A 21,095-nucleotide genomic window follows, 5' to 3' on the forward strand; every position below is an offset into this window, starting at 1 on the left:
CCTCCTTCTAAAAACAGACCAGTTCAGGGGAACCCCAAATATAATCACTGTCAAAGAGTTTTATTTTATCATTATTAACACCATGAGGTACTTGTAATACATATTCTTCACATCAATGTAAGTTCAAGAACAGCTTACAATTCCTAGATAACCGACTTCATCATGAGAAAGAAAAAGCTTTACAGTCATTTTCTCTCTAGAAGACAAGATAATTTTTCTTTTCTTGGCAGCATATGGGCAAGATGCTGTCCCTGTGGGTGCTGCAAGGAGGACTCTCTGCAAAGACATGGTCTGTCTCATCCAAGCCACAGCAGGTTCCAGCTGGCTCCAGTAAATCCACCAAGGACACAGCTGAGCCTATCAGTCACATGTCATGCCCTTACAGAAACGTGTAAAAAAGGTTAAAAACTGACAGACATTAAAAGAACAAAAAGAGTGAGAGAGATCAGAGGGAATACCAAAGTCAAAGCAGGAACAGGAAGAACACTATGCTGGAGAACTTCTCCACATGACAACCTGCGGAAGACTTGTACTCTCTGTGCCCAAGATGCAGTTGTGTATTTCTGGGGGCTGCAGAACACTGAAGGGCCACACGGGAGCAGAGGAAGTGCAAGGAGAAAGGAGAGGCAGAGGGGAAGTACAATGTACTGACTTTAAATCCTACTTACTCTATCCCACTGGACCACTTAATGAGGACAGTGGTGTTTTGGAGTGAAGGATTAATGATCAGCTTGAGAAAAGGGGGAAGTAAAGGGTTTTTTTTAAGGTTTTTCTCTCTGTTTCCCACCAGGCAAATGAGTAATTACTTATTTATTTTAATTGGCAGTAATTTTAGTTAGTTTTCCCCAAGATGAGTTTATTCTGCTAACAGCTATGTCCCTGTCTGGTGAGAGAGCCAGAGAAAGTGCCCCATTGGACCTGTTGTTTGTAAACAGAGAAGCACTAGTGGGTGATGTAGTGGTCAGAAACTGTCTTTGGCATAGGAGTCATGAAATGACACTTTTCAATCCTGGACAAGTAATGATGGGATAAGCAGAACTGCCACTTTGGACTTCCAGAAGGAAGACTTTCACTCATTTAGGGGACTGGTGGAGGAAGTCTCTTGAAAGGCAGTCCTGAAGGGCAAAGGGGTCCACACTTTAAGAAGAACCAGAAAGAGGATGTGAGGAACTACTAGCCTGTCATTCTGACCTCAGAGCCAGGGAAGGTTATGGAACAGGTCATCTTTGGTGCCATCATGCAGCATGGGCAACTAGGTGGTCAGGCCCAACCAGTATGGGTGTAAGAAAGGCAGGTCCTGCCTGACCAACCTGATCTCCTTTTATGACGTGCACCTGCCTAGTGGATGAGAAAGAGGCTGTGGATGTTGTTTACCTGGACTTTTTTAAAGCTTTTGACACAACTTTCCACAGCATTCTTTTGGAAAAGCTGGCAACCCATGGCTTAGATGGGTGTATTTTTCACTGGAAAAAATCTGGCTGGATGGCTGGGCCCAGAGAGTTGTGGAGTTACATCCAATTGGTGGCTGGTCAAACTGGTGTTCCCTGGGGCTCAGTGCTGGGGCCAATCCTGTTTAATACCTTTATTGATGGTTTGGGTGAGGAAATCAAGTGCACCCTCAGCAGGTTCACAGATGACACCAAGCTGGGGAAGAACATTGATCTGCTGGAGTATAGGAAGGGTCTTCAGAGGGTTCTGGGCAAGCTGGATTTAGAGGTCAAGGTCAATTGTGTAAATTTCAACAATGTAAAATGTGGGGTCCTGTACTTCAGTCACAACAACCCCATCCAGCACTGCAGGCTTGTGGAAATGTTGCTGGAAAGCTGCCCAGTGGAAAAGGACCTGGCATTGCTGGTCAACAGCTGGCTGAGTGTGAGCCAGCAGTGTCTGCAGATGGCCAGTTGTATACTGGCTTGTATCAGAAATAGTGTGACCAGCGGGACCAATGAAGGGATAATCCCCTGTATTCAGCACTGGAGAGGCTGCACTTTTAGTTTTGATCTCATCAGTGCAAGAAAGACATTGAGGTACTGGAGGGTGTCCAGAGAAGAGCAATGAATCTAGTGAAGGATCTGGAATATAAATGCTGTGAGGAGTGTCTGAAAGAGCTGGAGGGTTCTAGCAAAGAAAGAGAAGGTGGCTCAGGGGAGACCTTATCGATCTCTACAACCACCAGAAAAGAGATTGTAGTGAGTTGGGAGTCAGTCTCTCCTCCCAGTCAACCAGTGATAACTACATGGGAAACAGTCTCAAGCTCTACCAAGGGAGGTTCAGGTTGGATATTAGGAAAAATTTCTTCACAGAAAAGAGCAGTGAACAGGCTCCTTAGGGAAGTGGTAAAGTCACTATACCTGGAAGTGTTCAAAAACCAAGTAGGAGTAACAGTGCCATGATTTAGTGGATGTGGTGGTATTCAATCAAAGGTTGGACTCAATGATCTTGAAGGTCTTTTCCAACCTTAATGATTTCATGAGTCATCGAAATCTGAGATTTTAATTGGTGTTCTGTTCAGAAAGCTCTCTCTTCCATACTAGAATGAAACTCAAATCTTTTATTTAAGAACAACAAAGAAATCAAATGAATAAACATTTTTACATTGGGATCCTTGACAAAAAAATAACTACACAAACATATCTTTCTGCCAAGACAATATTTAATCATCTTGGCTTTTTTTTTTTTTTTACTTTTCCTGGGTTTTGTCACATTTCATACTTATCTCAGATGCATTTCCCCAGTTAAAAAAATCATTACAATTAATGTTTCCATCAGACTTTCCTTGGGAATAGTGGGGCATTTAATGTCATTTTATAGTTTAATAAGTGAGAAGAACTGTGCATCACACACATTCAATGCAAAACACCTCAAAATCAAAACCACTAAACTGAACAAAAACCCCAGAATTTTTATTTCTTCCAATGTCAGTAAGTTTTGAGCTTGTTCGTGGACCAGTGGTACTATTTGGATTTATCTTTATCAAATATACATTCATTTATTTTTATTCTCTACTACTTGATATTAAAATTCCCTGAAAATATCAGCCAAATTACTTTGGAAGACAAATGCAACTTTCTCTTCTGAAAACACAAATGTCATTGCCTATGTCTTTTCTTAAAAAATCCCTTTTACTAAATACCTGTAATATGTCACGACTGCAAAAAACTTCTGTATTTTTCTTCTGAGTTCTAACATGGTTCATTTAATAAAAGAGGCTTTTTTCATGTTCTTGGTTCATGACTTACCCATGAATACAATCTATTCAGTGCTCAGTCTTCTCAATATCCTTCTTTTCCCCCCTACTCACACATTCATAAGAAGAAAGAGTTCTAATTAGAGCACAGGATGGATGCAATAATTAGAGAATAATTTTAAAGAAATTAACTTCATGTAAGGCATGAAAGCTGATTTCGACCTTGGAAATTAGTGTCATATCCAAAAAACCTATCTTGTACTAGTTTCAAAAGTATTAAAAGCAAAGTCAATGCTATTAGGACAGTCAGAATTAAATACAACTCTCAGATTAACACCAATACCTAAGGTTGAAAAGATCTGAGCTAAAATGGGCTTCAAACATGAAAAATTGATAATGTTCTGCCAAACAAAAAGGGATAAAAGGGAATTTAGGGATCAAAGAAAATAGGTAAATGAAGTCCTTCCCTTTGCCATTATCACTCCCAAAAAGCAAAGCATGACTGAAAAAATAAAAGTAAACCAAAATGACTCAGATTATCATTAATATAAGAATACCTGATGAAACAGAGAGTCTTGTCCTGAGCCATAAAAGTTGTCAAATGAACTTTTACAAGTTTTGTATATTCTGCAGGTGGGCAGCAACAGTTCCAACAGTCAGGAGTCCTGGATAGAACATTACCATGCATGTAGGCTGGTAAGAAAGAGGAGGTAACAGAAATTAAAGGGTTTGTTAGGTTTGGGGATTTTTTAAACACAAATTTACCAGAAATTATCCTGTACCTTTATACTTTTTATGTCAAGCTCATCAATGGATGCCAGCAAGATGATAAGGCAACAGAAAGAAAGAAATTAAATTTCTCAACAAAATTGCTAATCAGTTATATACTTGTCCAAAAGCTTTAGTTGTTATGTCCAAACTAATACATATGAAAGAAGGTTGTACACCATTGAAAATGTTATTTTTATTTCTAAATAATGTAAGATTTTAGTACCTTTATTATAGTCACCAACATAACAAAAAATCTGATTTGTACCTCATTGCCTTTCTGCAAATAAAATACCCAAAAAAGCATAATACTTTAGGGTTCCAGTACTTAAGGAAGTAGTGAAGTCTAGCAAGGGTAATACGTTAAAATTCATCATCAGTTCTTTCCTGCCTGCAAATCTCTGTTTCTGACATCAAAAGTAAAGGCCTGAGATCCCTTTCATCAAAATAATTAAGCTTATCTCTAATTCTAATATCAGTCATCAAACAATCTTAATGATACTATTTAAATGGTTTAATTTTTTATCTTTATTCATGGTTTGGTTTATATTGTCATGTAAAACTAAAGTTCTGGAACTCCTTGGTTTCATGAATAAATAGCTAATTAATTTGGGTTATAGATGGAGAATTATCTCCCCCAAAATGCCAGACCTTAGAATTTAATATTTAATTTTCTCTTAGGAAGAAAAAAAAATAAATTGCTGGAGTGTGAAGCCAAGTCTAATCCAGCACAGCTTTGAGTAATCCCTGAACCCTTTGTTTAAACTAAAGTAAAATTTTCAGGGATGGGTGAGAAAACAAAATAAATGAAAACTAACATTCATCAGCCGAGTTGTGAATGCAAAGTACACTACAAATCTTTTTAATTGGATGTGCAGAAAAGTGATTCAAAAGCTAATGTTGATAACAAATGCATTGTATAGTAGATAGTAATTTCAAGAGGAAAAACTCTTTAGACCAACAGCTACTGTCCCGATGTTCAAACTCTCTTTTGTGTTAAAAAGGGAATTTAGTGGCAATTAATATAGCCACTTTTCATTCCAAATAAAACTTACAGTGCAGATGTAAGCTGCTTTTCTCCAGAATGTGGTATCTGTTGCTATAAATTGAGTATGAATTTAGAGCTTGAAATTCCTAAAATGTTACTTTTCAGACCTAAATATGAATTTATGTGTAGCCAAATAATTAATTCAAGTGACTAATTAAAATGTCTGCATCCAAATCTTCCTGTGTAATAGGAATGATTTTTTGAATATCTTAATGCATGAGATACACTCACCAGCTCCTTGTTTCTTCATTTATGCTTCACTGCCTTACCGTATAGTTACACAGATATACATACACACTTACCTCCCAAATTTCCTAGCTTTCAAACTTTATATTTTACAGAAGCACAAGGAAACATTTGAATGTGTAAGTTATTTTGTTAGCTTGATCCTTTTGAAGCGAGTTTGCCAGAAAAGCTCTCTTTTAAAGGTATAATGACAGGAATTGACCATGAGAGACTAGCAAGCTATACTGTTAAGTATTTTTAGGCTAATTTAAATATTTTCACTGAATTTCACTTTGACATGGATGAGGAAGGAGTTGGGTAACAGGTTTTGATTTTACTAGGCTTATTTGATTAGAAATACCTTGTGATCAGACTGCAGTACCTAAATGTGATGAAGCAAGATAAATAGAAACAGAGAAAATAAACAGAGAAATAATCACCATGTAACCAGAACAACACTAAGCTGAAAGCTGAAAACCAGGTAAGAAGCTAAGTCTATACAGCTGATATGGCTTGATATTTCTGAAGATCCGTCCTTGTAATTTTAGTTGTTATGATTCTATATGTGTTCCATGTTTAGGCTCTACTGAACCTTCTATCTATATTTTTATCCTAATGGATATATAGCTTTATCCTGAGTATGTCATATATGATCTTCAGTTCATGGCAGTGATTTTAGAATGAACACCATTTCTGTAGATCAAAGTCATTTTAATAAAAAAGAGTAATATAAAAACTCAGTCCAGAGCCTTGTGTCATTTTAAACACTTAAATACCTGAGTGAGACAGCTAGACTAAAAAACAAAAGCAAAATGCAAAACCAAATAAATCCAACAAATCAAAACAGAAAACAACTCCGGAGATCAAAGACCTCAATAGTCTTTTAAAATACATTTCTGAGAAATGTAAACACATTAAGCTCTTAGGTTTTTCCTGAAAATGCAGATGTTGCAATACTGCATAAGGGACATAAACAATTAATCCAAATGGAAAACCAAGGAGCTAGCCAGTTCTGAAACTACAGTGGAAAAAGATCAAATTTGAGAAAAGGTGAATCATAATCCCCCTGAGTATCACAAAATGTATTTGATCTAGAAGGCTCTCCAAATGCTTTCTATTATATCCATCTTCATATTGAATAGTTAGTCTAATACCATTTTCCTCAATGTTAGGGTTAGAAAAGATGTTTAAGATCTTTGAGTCCAGCCGTTAACTCAGCACTGCCAAATCTGCTACTAAACCATATCCATGAGTGCCACATCTACACATCTTTTAAATATCTCCTTTATATTATTTCCTCCATTTCTTAGGACAAGACAGTTTTGTTTCTCCTGTAATATGCAGCCAGGTCATATGGATTAGTACTTTGTCACAAAACTTTGCAACTGGCCAGTGCTAACCAAGGAGAAGAGCTAGGGTGCAAAGTACTGATGTACAAGAGTAAATTTTTAATCGTTCACATGAAGTGTCTCAGCAGTAGTGAGGCATCCTGAATGTGATTTTACATAAGGTTCAAATAAGCTTTCAAAGTTCATGGAGAGTGATTTGATTAATCAGTAACCCCACATTACCAATTACAAGTTATAGTAAAAGTCTGAAAGTAACTACTTTTTTTCAGAATTCTCGCCACTTGTCTAGTGATCCAGATGTCCCAGGAGATGGACTTTCCATAGTTACTTATCTATGATACCAGACAACATTGAACCCTCCACCAAAGAAAAATGTGTTAGAGGGACTAGGATGCTGGTGTTATCTTGGCTGTTCAAGGGTATCCTTTATCCTTCACAGACAGCTCTAAACTTCCAAGAAGAAAAGTCCTTATTTCATGGACTAGGCTGGTATTTAGCATTTTTTGTTTAAGTATGAATATCTAAGTTTTCTATTATCTAAGTCTTCAGTAAATTCCACTAGCTCATTACCCTACATTGCACTGTAATACACTTTCATAATATAGAGATTCATTGATATAATGGATACGGAAGCAATCTTCTTAATTTGCAACAATGTAAGTTGCTGTAATGTTTATAATGTTATAATGTTAATAACTTGAAAATTTATTTTGAAGAAAGACTACTGTTCTTGACTACTATCTCAAATGAAACTGCCCAAAACTCTAAGACTTTAGGTAGGGCTCTGTCTGCTGCAGAGTTCTACTTATGGTTAGACAGCTTTCTGATCAAGGAAGCTCAGGGGGGGTCTTTTGTTGCTCCTTGATTTACATAAGGAAATCTGCACCTCATTAGTAAAGATCATCTACTTGAAAACAAAACTTGCCAGATCTGGATACAAAATGATGAAAATTATGCCAATGTATATGCATGATCATGCAATGTGCTTGAGCTAATCAGTCATAGCTGCATATGAAATGGAACATGAAATAGCCTGGGCTTTGTTAACAGTATATGGTAAATCATAATAGCATGAATAAAATAGTTTATGCAAATAAACATTTAATGAAAATAATTATGGTTGAAATTACTGCAGTTTTGCAAAGATATATTCATTGGAAAGATGCTTAAGATATTAGCTGAACCAGCAATATCTTTCTAGAATGTGTTTCTAGTTAAAGGAATACTTACTTTTACTGAATAAGGCAAAATTTTAGGTGAATTTTGAACTAAATGTAGCTCTGCTCAGTGGAAACAAAGGATTCAAAATAAATACTGTTTCTTTTCTTCAACTTCTTCCCAACTATCAAAGAAAGGAACACTGACTTTTTTACTCCTAGACTACATGGGATATTTCTATTCCATTTAATGCATTTGAAAAAATTCAAAACAGTGTAGTCTGAACAAGTAAAGTCACTTTCAGAACTGTAAATTTGTATGTCTGTAGCCACTTTCAGAAACTGTTCCTGCGTTGGTTATATTGTTATGCAAATTGCATTGAAGCATGTCAGTCAAATCTGGTACAATACAATTTTCACATAGAAATACCATTTTACACCCTTACATGAACAGAAGTGTTTAAATTCTGCTTATATAGGTAGAAATAATGTGCACAGAGAATTCTCACTCTGTAGAACATTCATCTTACGAATTTAGAGCCAGCCCAGAGCTAGAGACAAAAATGTACAGGCCCATATATGTATCACATCCAACTTATTCATAGCAGTTTTCACACCTCTAAAATGCAATTCATAGTAAGCCACTTCTCAGTGTATTTGCACAGACCACCAGACAAATTCAGGTCAATATAGTTACTTAGGAATTGGCATATTTCTAAATTTTCCGAGGAGCATTCATGCTGCATTTGGTGTCCCATCTTTTAGGTGGTTTGAGGGTTATAGGGTTTGTTTGTTTTGATTTTTTATACTTTTTCTCTATAATGTTTTGATGTTCATTTTAGGCACTCTCTACGAAGAAGGACAGTCTTTGCTCAGAAGCTAGCAGGGCTTATTGGCAGAGATTAAACCTAGGTGTGCTGGGGAAGGGGGAAAATATCAGGCTTACCCCTGGCAAGCTGTGGGATGGTACACAAAGGTCAGAAGGACAGGGTGCTGAAAGGGACCTCTGTTGGTGACTATGAGATGTACTAGCCAGCCTGGAATACACTTGCAGTCTTACGGAGACAAGCCAAAACCCCTGTGGTAACAGAACCCAACAGGGAAACAGTTTGACTGTAAAAAGTGCTAGCAAAACTTCTGACATGTTGTGTCACTTCAACTCCAGACATAAGGACAGCAGACTTCAGGTTGCTCAGGGAACTAGTGTGTAAAGTCCCCTAGGAAAATGTTTCTCTGGAGTCCATCAGTGGTGGTCACTTTTGAAACATCACCTCCTAAGGCATGGAAGCAGGCAATTCCAGAATGTTAGAAGTAAGCAGACAAGGCAGAAGGCCAGCATGGTTCAACAGGAATCTTCACTTTGAAATTAGGAAAAAAAGGAAGGTGTATGACAAGGTCAGGGAGCATGGGAAGAATACTGAGTGAGACTGCACGAAAGATGGAAAAGGACTTTTTACAAGGGATGGGACAAGGGTGAATGGCTTCAAACTGAAAGAGAGTAGGTTTAGATCAGTTATTGGGAAGAAATTCTTTCCTGTGGGAGTGGTGAGGCACTGGAAAAGGTTACCCAGAGAAGTTGTGGCTTTCCCCTCCCTGGAAGCGCTCAAGGCTAGGATGGATGGAGCTGCGAGTAACCTGGTCTAGTGGAAGGTGTTTCTGACCATTACAGGGGATTTAGAACTAGATGATATTTAAGGTCCCTTCCAGTCCAGGCAACCCTATAATTCTAGGATTCTATGAATTTTCACTTTAACCAAAATTCTGCTTTTTCTTGCAGTGTTAGCTTTTATAATCTTGCTGTATTTTCCATAACACTAAGGTTGTCATTATTTTCACTATTTTTAAATGAGAGTCTGAAAGTTTTTCTGGTTTAGGAAGTAACAAAAACCAGCTTGAAAGATAATCCACTTATAGCATGGTAAGAGAAGTATTTGAACAAAAGGGGTTTGGGTTTTTTTATTTTTGGTTTTCAGGCTTTCCCCTCTCCCTTTTTTCTTATGGAGATGACATGGGGTTTTTTTCCTTTTCCTTAAAATTTAGTCAAAGCAGCAAAGGTGCCTAAGGTCAGTATTCCTTGTTTAATACTTGTTGCATTTGTGGCATTTATGTAGTTTATGTAAGAGGTGTAGATTGTCTAGTGCATTAGACAACTGTTAATGTACAGTTTCAATCTTTCTGTACTGTTCAGTACAGATTAAATATTTACATAAAATCATAGCCAAATAACTTTTCTATGGAGCGACAATTTGTATTCATAAGTATTATACTGTGATGCTAGGCATACTCAGCTGTGAACAGCAATCAACTAGAATCATCTACACTAGCTGTGTGACTGCTTATATCAAATTTTTCATGTGAAGAAACATCCTAGTCACAGTGAAGGACCACAGCAGAACCTTAAATTTAGTTTAACATTGACTTCTGCAATATCTGACAATCTGTTGCATCAAAATAATGCATGATATCAGATTTCAAGCCTTCTAATTTTTATGTGCAAGTTTGGTTCCCTCCTCAAAGGCTTGCCAAGTCAAAAATTACATCACTGTACCTTTCTTTTCATTTATGCCTATGTCCTCAGTTTTCACATGAGATATACGAAAGACAGAACAGACAGTTCCGTGCGTGAACTCCTGTGTCAATTTACTATTGTCAGTAGTATTTCTAGACCTGGTTCGCTGACTTTGGCCTGACACAGAAAAAGTGGTTTCGCAAGGGACACATGGCCTCTCTTCTCAAAGAGCCCACCATCTCCCTTTTCTCTTGAAAGTCAAAATTAGCATAATCTTGTTAATGTTTCTGAAAACATATCCACGTACACAGTATTTAATGTCAACAACAGTATAACTACCACTCTACGATGATTACTGTTTTTCATTCTTCACAGTTGCAACTTTTACTCTGTGCATGAGCCTTTGTTTCATTTAGTCTTCCAAATGGATCAAAAAAATTGGACTAGCATTTGCAGTTAAATGTAATAATCATCTCTCTGGAAGGCTGAGGCAATTTGTAGAAAGAAATGTCTCAGGCTTGTTAGTTCTAACAAGAGAAAATGAATCAGGACAGATTTCTTTCCATACTTCTCTTTTAGATCCTGAATAAAGCCTTAGATTTAATATTGTTCTTATTTGGAAATGTGTAAAGTTGACAGCTGCCTGGACTGTTCAGAAAAGATATTTTTATGGTAAGTACAGATAATCACATAAACTGCAGCATTTTAGAACAAGATTAAATCTACTGCCTGGCTCTTTAGGCCTTACAGAAATTTTGTTTCAGATGTTTGATTATCTGAGCTCTAACAGCTCCGCAGGACACTTAGATTTCTAAAACTACATAAATAATCAGGAATGCATAAGAAAAAGGTCTACTGTGGTTTGTTTGTAAGAAACAAGAGCATACCATTAATTAGGATGGTATAAATTAAAATGATAAAAGTTGCATGTTAATTACTACTGACATACTGCAGGCTTACACTTTCCTGTAAAATACATGCTGAGGCAAATGGTTTGTTTTGTTCTTCTAAATAAGCAATTGCCAACATACTCCTTCTTCTACCTGACAAACCATGTGTATTATTTTCACTTTTATAGTTATTTCATCTATTTGTTCAATTAGATACCTTGATTATAAGGATAATATTTTATAAAAGCCCCAATAAACCTCACAATATTTGCCTTTACCCTTTTAAAAATGCCTTTGAAATTTCATTATTATATGAATGTAACAAGATTTTAATGAGTGAAATGGTTGAAATGGAAGAAAACTTAAGATACTATGAGATGTCTCAAGCCTTGAACTCTAGTGAATGAGAAACAGATTGAGGATGTATTTCCACCATCACAGTCCTCTCAGTCTAATAGTACTGCTAATTTATTATCTCATTTGGGCTAGTCTTAACAGTAACTCAGATACTGACAAACTTGCTTTCATTTTTGTATTCTTTAGTTGTAATTTGAGGTATATCGAGGGCGGATTGAATATAAGTTAGCTGAGTCCTGGCAGCCAGGGGGGCCAGCCATGTCCTGGAGTGCATCAGGCATAGTACTGCCAGCTGGGCAAGGGACGGGATTGTCCCACTTTACACTGCACTTGAGTGGCTTCACCTCGAGTCCTGTGAATAGGAGGAGGAGCCTGAATACACGAAGGATATAAAGCTACTAAAGTGTGTCCAGAGAATTGTGCCCACGATGGTAACAGGTCTTGAGGGCTAAACTTTATAAGGAGATGCTGAGATCACTTGGACTGTTCATCTTGAAGAAGAGAAGGCTGAGGGATGATCTTATCACAGTCTACACCTTCCTCAGTGTATGAGTCTTAAGTTAATTGGGTTATTATTTTTTTCCCACTCTACACAGGTACCTTGTTTTAAAGTTTATGGCTTGAGTCCTAAAGGGAATTCTTCATTCTTTTGTTTATGTCATCGCAATGTATTCATGCAGTTTGAGAATACTGGCAAAGCTTCTTGTCTCTTTTTAGAGTTACTGGAAACAAAATTATTACTGTGAAAGTTGTGAATATGGCTGCCACTTTTCACTACGCTAAGTCCAAGGTAAGTTGCTTTCCCCCAGTCCTAAGCAGATAGCTATTCACTAAAAATGCATATTACTCAAACTTGCTTTGTAAATCCAGAAAAGATAACCTAAGAAAAAAGTTAAAAAGTAGATTATATGTGCTAGTATTTGTAGACAACAGTATGAAATTAGAGATTTTTGTTTATTTGGCTGCAACAAGATTTTATTAATAAGAACATTTTCCTGTATAGTGCCTTTCAAATAGGAGGATTCCAACACCAATGTCCAGACTAACTGTCCAACAGGAAGTAACACTGTAGGTATTCTATATAGTTTGATCACACAACTGGTGATATGCGGTGGTAAAGAAATGGAAGGTGCATGATCCTTTCCTCAAATCAGTTCATACCTTATACACAGTAAGAACAAGGCTCCCTTTTCCTCCTGGCTTTTTTCCACACTATTTGCCTTTCCACACAAATTCTCTGTCTCCTGCTGTACTCTACTATTTCTCAATAATCTTTCTCTTCAAACCTGTCCTAATTTCAGTGTTCTCCCTGCTCCAAGAAGCAAGGTGTGATGTATAAAATTTATCTAAAGAGGAAAAACTCAATATTGCTATGGAACAAAAGTATTTCATAATTTTAATATCAAGATAGAGCATGTATTGATTTCGTCTTTATTAGTTTCTAATATGTTAATGTAGTTCTATTTTTGGAACTTGCTGGAATACTGTGGACATGCATAGGTGCTACATAGTAAGAAAAAATAAAAATTTTGGAAAAAATCTATTGACAATGAAGAAAATAGTTTTTTCAAAAAAGATTCATCTTTGTAATGTTTTGAATGGGGAAAAAAGAATTTAGAGGAGTTTAATAGTATTTTGTACTTTTGAACTTTTTCAATTTTTCCCTTAAGTCACTATAAATAAGCATGAGTTTATAATCTTAAACTGGAAGAAATACAACTGAATTCAAATGTTTCAACAAATACTCAAACAAAAAGATAGCTAAAGCTCCATCTTTTTAAAACAAGCACCTATCCCTGCAGGTTATTGATGGATTTGCTTCTGCTTTTGAAGGGGAAAGGAGAAGTGTGCCTTCATGGGGCTCATTCCAGCAATGAAAGGTACAGCTTTAAAATTGAAGAGTGGATTTTTCACAGTCATGTAAGTATACTTCATATATATTTAAACCATGACATTATAAAATACTTTTCTCCCATTGAAGAAATCCTCTTTGGTGCAAAAACAAACTTAAGGACATACTGGGGTGGAAAGTAGGAGGGATAGCCAGATCAACCATCAAGGATTAGATGAATTCCAGAATTGCTTCCTACCTACTTAAATTATTCCGTGCTCCTCAAATAAGATAAGATTTCTTCTATCTCTAAGCAATTTTTAAATTCTTCAAAATACAGTACCATTCCAACACCAAGGAAAATAGTGACGGAAGGATCTGTACTTTAGCTAATATACCTTCTTATGGCTCAAAAAATGTAATTCCTCTGAGAATTGTTTGGTAATATTATAGGCCATTTATGGCTTTGGTTCCTCTATAGCATAATAGTCCTTTCATGGGAAGAAAAAAAACCCCCTTTTTATTGCTTCACTCCAGTGTCTCATATTTCTTTTTTCTATTCATTTTAAAACCCCTTTTTGGGCTATATACAAGTCTCAGCTGAATTGTTTGGCCTTCTAAAAAAGCAATCTTTCTTCCAATTCAGTTTTGTGTGCTTACTCTCTATGAAAATCTTAACACTCTTTTCCTATTCAGTTTACACTTATGTAAAATTTTTCAAAATGTTTTCCTGCTCAGTATAAGCTTCATAAAGATATATTTTAAAAACCTTTCAATTATGTTTATTGCATATTCAGCATGGGATCATTCAAGGACCTTCCCGTCCTTCTCAAACTCTGGGGCCCTGCACAGCACACAGGACTCAGGGTGAGGCCGCACCACGGCTGCATCCAGCAGGATGATCCCGATCCCAGCTGGTGCTGCCGTGTCTGATGCAGCCGGGATGGGGTTTGCCCTCCTGGCTGCCCGGGCACACACTGCTGACTCACACTGAGCTGCTGCCCACCAGCACCCCCAGATCCCTTGCTGCAGGGCTGCTCTCCACACACTCCTCTCCCAGCTTATACTTGTGCCTTGTGTTACTCCCAATCCCAGGGGCAAAATCAAGCATGTATTGAATTTCATGCCACTGATAATCACCCAATGCTACAGTATATCCAGATCCCTCTGCAAAACTGAGAGATAGAAGCACTTTCAACAGCACCTCTCAGTGTGGTATTGTCAGCACATTTGCTAATGGTGCATTCCACTCCTGCATCCAGATCATTGATAAACATGTTGAACAGAACTGTCCCAAAAACCAAGCCCTGAGGAACACTGCTAGTGACTGCTCACCAGGCAGATGTAGCCCCACACACTACAACCCCTGAAGTTCTGACATTCAGCCAGTTCTTCATCCAGCACACTGTGCACCTGCTCATCAGAACAGCTTGTCCAGAAGGACACTGTGAGGGATGGCATCAAAAGCAGTACTGAAACCAGGAAGAGCTGCAATGACCCACTCCGTGAGAGAGCTTATTGTAGAAGGGCATAAAATTATTTAGGCAGGACCTTCCCTTTGTTGAACCCACACTGTCTGTGCCTGGAGATTGCATTTTTCTTGAAATGCCTTTCAGTAGTTCCCACCATGAACTCATCCATCATTTCTCCAGGTACAGAGGTCAGGTGTGTAGTCTCCTGAGTCCCTCTTGTAAATTGAATAACACTGGACAGATTTCATTCAGCAAGGCATTCCCCCAGATTCCCCAAACCTTTGCTAAATGACCATGGGGTTCCTGCTATAACATCTACTAGACTCTTCAGTACTCCAGGATAAATCTCACCAGGCCCCATGAACTTATGAACCGATACAACTTGTCCCTTACCATTTCCGTGTCCACAAATGCTTCCATAGTTGTGGTCTTCCAGCTCAGAGGAGTGGGCAGGTCAAGGTCTATCAATATTATTAAAGAACGAGACAAGGAAGGCACTAAATGCCTTCACTTTTTTTGCATTCATTTTTGTCAAATGACCATCTTCATCAGGTATCAGTTCAATATTTTCCTTAGACCTTCTCTTGCTATGTAGTGGTTCTGTTCAAATTATCTATTACTTACTTATTTTCTTTCTGTGAGATAAGAATTGGGAGAAATCAAAGCAGGCACAAACTTCAAACAGCTGCAGGACAAAGGAAAAGTTTTATTACTAACAGAATGAAAAGTAAGGAGAAATAACAAGAAATTAAAACAAACTCCCCCCCACCCCAGCCACTTTCCTCCTTTTATTCAACTCACAAAGGGTAACAGAACATGGGATTTTAGTCAGTATTGCAGGTCTTGATAAGTCTCCTTCATATGCTTAAGGAAAAAAGGGTTTTCTTCAGCTGCACATGGTTCCCAAACTGCCATCAACAGCAGACCTGCCCGGAAAGAAACAATCTGCTGTGGTGTAAAACATCTCTTCCATGAAAATCTCACAGTTCCTTCACACTGCCAAACATAGGCTAGCACATGGGGTTATTAATTTTTTTAAGGATGAGTTACTTTTGCCTGAACACAAAGGCTGTTTTTTCCTGACAGGAAGTCTCTAAAAGCCTCTCAATGCTTCTACATAGCCTGGCATAGGCACTCTTCATAATTTTCATGGGCCACACGTGAACTTTTCATCTCCCCATATACTTCAAATGGATTAAAGAGACACACAGTTTGTGATATTACAGTTTCCTACCATGGTGTGCAAGAAGTATTTTTAAGCTACATGCAAGAATCGCAGCACCGCCCTTTTCTCTCCCGTTGCCATTTTCAGCTTTGTCTCACGTGGCTCACTTTCTCTCTGACTCTGAAGCTGCGCTGTTGAAGAGTGTTCTGGTTCAGCCTTTACAGTGGAGAAAGCCTCGCTCCCTTTGTGCTGCTGGCTGCATGGTGTCTTCTTCAGTTCAGCACGAAGTGTGCTGGCTGCAGACAGGAGGCTCCACCAGCTCCTGTTGGCTCTGCTGGCTCTGTGTGTGGGGAGGAGAGGGACCCGCCAGTCCCAGGAAGCCGCGCCGGATGGATTTAGCTGTGTAGCAGTCCATGGCTGGTTATAGCTGCCTGTGGCTCTGGAATAGTTCCCCCCACAGTGACCCAGGGTCTGTGCTGCGGCGTTGGGAAAAGGGAAAAGGGGGGGGCAGGAGCCCCGGCCCAGCCTGGCGGGGCCCGGACGCTCCAAGGCCCCCTTCACCTTCCAGCAGGCGAGCTCGGACCAAAGGCCAATCCCACCCTTCTGTGCGGTTTAAATTATGTAAATTGTGAGAAGCATCATTAGTCTGAAAGATTGTCCATCAACTCAGGTTCAACCCACGACATGCTATTAAATAATTTAAAAGAACCTTTCAAGGAACTCTTTCAAAATATGGGTCAGCAAGGAAGCTTACTATTTACCTGTCTTGGTTTGCTTTCAAAATAAATTTATGAAGTAAAAAAATGCATGTTTGCTGGACTGCTTGGATCTGTCAGAGGAAATGTGGCAAAAGTTACAAAAGCAATTCAGGTTAAGTCTGTCATCATTAATAGTTGGCTGGAGTTAACACGATCTTTTCCACAAATGTGAGAATGGAATGGTACAGTGTGGGCTGTGCATAACCCCAAACCCAGAGGGAAATAAAAGCAGAGAAAAACCCGTCAAAAAGGAGATATTGTTTTGGGTTAGATTGCATGAGGGTGAATATGAATTCTTCCTGAGCCTAAGGAATATGGTATTAACCCATGAGACCCGCTGAGTGAGGCTGTTTTCATGCATCCTGGAGTATCCAGAAATATCCCACACCTTGCAGCCAAGCCCTCAACCAGGACAGACTTCTGTCCCCCTGTGCAGTCCCAGAGTGGTGGTGCCTGGCCTGTCCCCACTGTTTTCTACATGCTCACAGAGCCTCATCCTGTTCTGCTTCTCCCACCCTTTCCAGCTGCATGCCTGGGGCCATCTGGGACCATCTCTGGCCTTGGCATGGGGACCTGGGTCTTCCTTTGCAGCTTGGCCGCAGCTCCTGGTGCCAAACCCAGCAGCTGCCCTCTGTCCCTCTGCTCATTTTGCATGGTCAGCTTGGCTGCAGGAGGGGATCTGTGTCAGAGGAAGGTGAGGAGCCTGGGGAGCACAGATGAGAGCTTTTCTGTGGGGTTTGCTCACAATATTTCAGGTCTTCACTGGAAGAAAAACTGAGATCTAGTGAATACTCTGCAAAACATGTAGGCTTAGTGGATGATTGAATATATTTTTTTCTGATAACAGTTGTTAATAAAGCCATTTTTTAATCTATGAATGTGTATTTAGAGCTGAAATTAGGAGTGATTTCTGCTCAGTGTCTAGAATACAAGTACATGCCTGGTATGAGGCATGACAGTTTAAAGCTGTCATCAATGGAAATAAAGTCTCGCTACAAAGCTACTTTGCACAGAAATGAGTGAATAGAACAATTATTTTGGCTTTGTAGACTATAATAGTTCTCATTTTGTATCACTTGTCATTCTATACTACAAAGATTCAGACACATTTACCTGTCCTTGCCCAAATTATGGTACAGGATTAAATTGCAAATTCTAGGCTTTATCTTGTCTATTCCACATTTTGTTTCTCTGAAACAACTTTCCTGTCATTTAATATCCGAGGAAAACCATCTCTATATAAATTAAGTCCTTAGACTTCCCTACTACACATAATACATATGTTTTAGAAAAAAAATTAATCCTTTAAGGAAAATGTTAGTTTTCTGAATATTCTGTGCGTATTTCTCTAAGCATCCTCTGTTTAAAGTGCTTCACACTTTGCAATTGTTCCCAGATCCCTTAAAAACACACAATAATACCATACAAATCACACACATAGTATATCTTGGTCATGAAAATGAAAACAAAATGAAACAAAATCAAGATCTAATGTTTGCATTTTCACAAATTATTATGAAAAAATAATTTATTATGAAAATTACATTTTCTGCACCTATTTTAAAGTGTATGGGGAGGAGTATTCTTGGGACTACAGGCTGAAAGCTGCTTAGTGAAAAAGAACCTGGGGGTGCAGGTCGACAGCCAGCTCAATATGAACCAGCAGTGTGCCCAGGTGGCCAAAAAGGCCAACAGCATTCTGAATAGGATCAGGAGCATCAGGAAAATCAGTGTGGCCTGCAGTATTAGTGAAGAGATCATCCTCCTGTACTTCGCAGGGGTGAATTTGTACCTCAAATCCCATGTCCAAAACTAGGGCCCACAATTCAGGAAGGACATTGAGGTGCTGGAGCATGTTCAGAGAAGGGCAATAGAGCTGTTGAAGGGTCTGTGGAGCACAAGAAGAGAAGATGTGGAGAGAAGCTCAGGGAGCTGGGAGTGTTTAGCCTGGAGAAAAGGAAGTTCAGGGGGACCTTATGACTCATCCTGAAAGGAGGGTACCGCGCCAGTTGGGGGTCAGTCTTTTCTGCCAGGCAACAAGTGACAGGACAAATGGAAATGGCCTCAATTTCTGCCAGGAAAGGTTTAGATGCACTTTTAAGACTTCTTCTCTGCAAGGCTGGTCAGGCAATAAGGTGCTTAGGGGAACGTTATAAAGGTGTGTGTTTGCGGCACTGGGGAGTGTGGTTTAGTGGAAACATGTCCATGCTGCTTTAAGAGTTGGACTCATTGATACTGAAGTTAATAATTCCATGATTCTGTGATTCTATGGTATATTGATGCCATGATGATTTTTTGCCTTTTCTTTTGTATACCTTTTATATGCCTTGTATATAGCTTTTATGTATCCTCAGTGCTCTTAGCATGCATACTTGTAATTCCTTATGTCCGATAACTTAGCATAGTCCTAATATTCTGTTAAGCCAGAATACCAAACATCCTGGAGGCCTCGCAGTTTGAGGCCAGAAAGCCCTATGCTATCTTGAGAAACCAAGGTCTTCTCTAGAACACATCCTGTAAACTAATATTAGACCTATCCAGGCGGGAATTCCTCAGGATGGGGGGATATCACACTATTCATTCAAGCCTCTAATTGGGGAATCCTTTTAGATATGCTAATTTGCAAGGTCTATAAATTGTATATGCGATCTATTGTGTGTGTGCATTTTGGCACATTCCACCTCAGTGGAGTAGTGCACCATAAGGATCCTTATTAAGTACCAAGGCAAAACCGCTTTTTCCTTTAACCGTGTCTGGCTCTTAATTTTTAAGACCAGGAAAAGGCATCAATACCACACAGATTTTGAAGTCACTAGCAAAGGGAAAATTAGATGGTTTGAGTGTATGGACACTGTTTACTGAATTTCAAAAAAGATTTACTATAAAGGTTGTCAGTAAACCATTTCCCCTGGGCAGAGTATTTTAATGATTCACTGCTTACCTAATCTTTTGAAGTAAAATCTGTTCTCAGAAAGCAACCTTTATCCTAAATGCAGACTACAGAATGTCAGTAATGGTTCATGCAGAAATTATTCTGGAACATGTTTCACTGTCTTTAGTGCTGTTCCCCATTGTGCCTTAACCCCTGACTGTGCTGAATATTCATATTCAGCTATTCAACCAATTGGTAGCTGAATTAGAGTGACTATTTCTGACTCTAGTTACCCATATTTAGTTATCTCTACTTCCTGCTTCCAGTGCTAAAATACTGGATGGCTTTAAGTGAATACTAGGCTACCTGATCCAACCTCTAGGTCTTGTTTCTGAAAACTAGTAGTATTTCAGTTCTGCAGTATTTAACTGGTGTTCATTAAGTGTTCCCATGAGGCTGTAATAAAATTTATTACAAAATACATAACAAAACTTCATAATGTTTCCTGTGTGAAATTATTTTCGGGAAAATAGAACTTTATTAAAGCCCTCCAGATGTTTGAAAGATACCTGTCAGAAGCTGAATGATCTGTAAAAGGTATTGTAAAAGTTGAATTTCAATCCTTGAGACAAATTAGGGAATATTTTTAGTATATATTCAAAATTGGATTAAAAGTTCTGATGCCTCCCATTGAAAGGTTTTTAGAGCTAAGTGAGGAAGGAATGGAAAAGTTTAAAACATCACAGGAAACCATCCCATACAGGAATCAATCCCATGCTGCTTGAGTGTACTGACATGGAAACCTAATGAAATTCTCAGGCATTCTAAAATACATCAATTTCTAATTTCTGTTCTTTTATCCATGAAGTATTTTCTTTTCTTTTTAATATTAAAAATGAATTAATAACTGCTTCCACTGCAGTTGTAGTTCAGTTTGCTTCGTCAGCTGGAAATTTGCAATCAATTAATATGAAATTGCTTGAAGTAAAGGTACAGTTGCTATTATTATAGTTGAAAGTTTCTTATAATTGCAAGTAAAAATATTGTTTGCTGGAAATAAATATTGAAAATAATATTTAATATTACACCTTATTAAATAACAGGAAACTGGCTTTCTTTATGTTAGTGTGTTTCCATAGAATAAAGACAAACAGCAGAAACAATTCATATAGTATCAGGCAAGTAATATTCCCTCTCCATTTTATGAGCCTTAAGGTCTAAAAATTTGTAACTTATTTGTTCTGTTAGATATTAGCTGTCCATTCTCAGCAAATACAATATCACTATAAGGTGGTTAATATTAAAATCATTAAACAGGTTTAAAAATACCTGTGATCAATAATGAAGTTTTTACATTTTCACAACAAAATCTAGAATGGTACTCTACAACAAGTTGTTCAACTTGTTGAAGGACTTTGAGATAACACTCTGAAGTTCCAAAGCCATCATTCCTAAATAGTGCATTGCTCAGTATTAGTCTGTATTCTGAGCTGGTACATGTCTAATT

The sequence above is a fragment of the Corvus moneduloides genome, chromosome Z (assembly GCF_009650955.1).
Source record: "Corvus moneduloides isolate bCorMon1 chromosome Z, bCorMon1.pri, whole genome shotgun sequence".
Taxonomy (NCBI): Eukaryota; Metazoa; Chordata; class Aves; order Passeriformes; family Corvidae; genus Corvus; species Corvus moneduloides.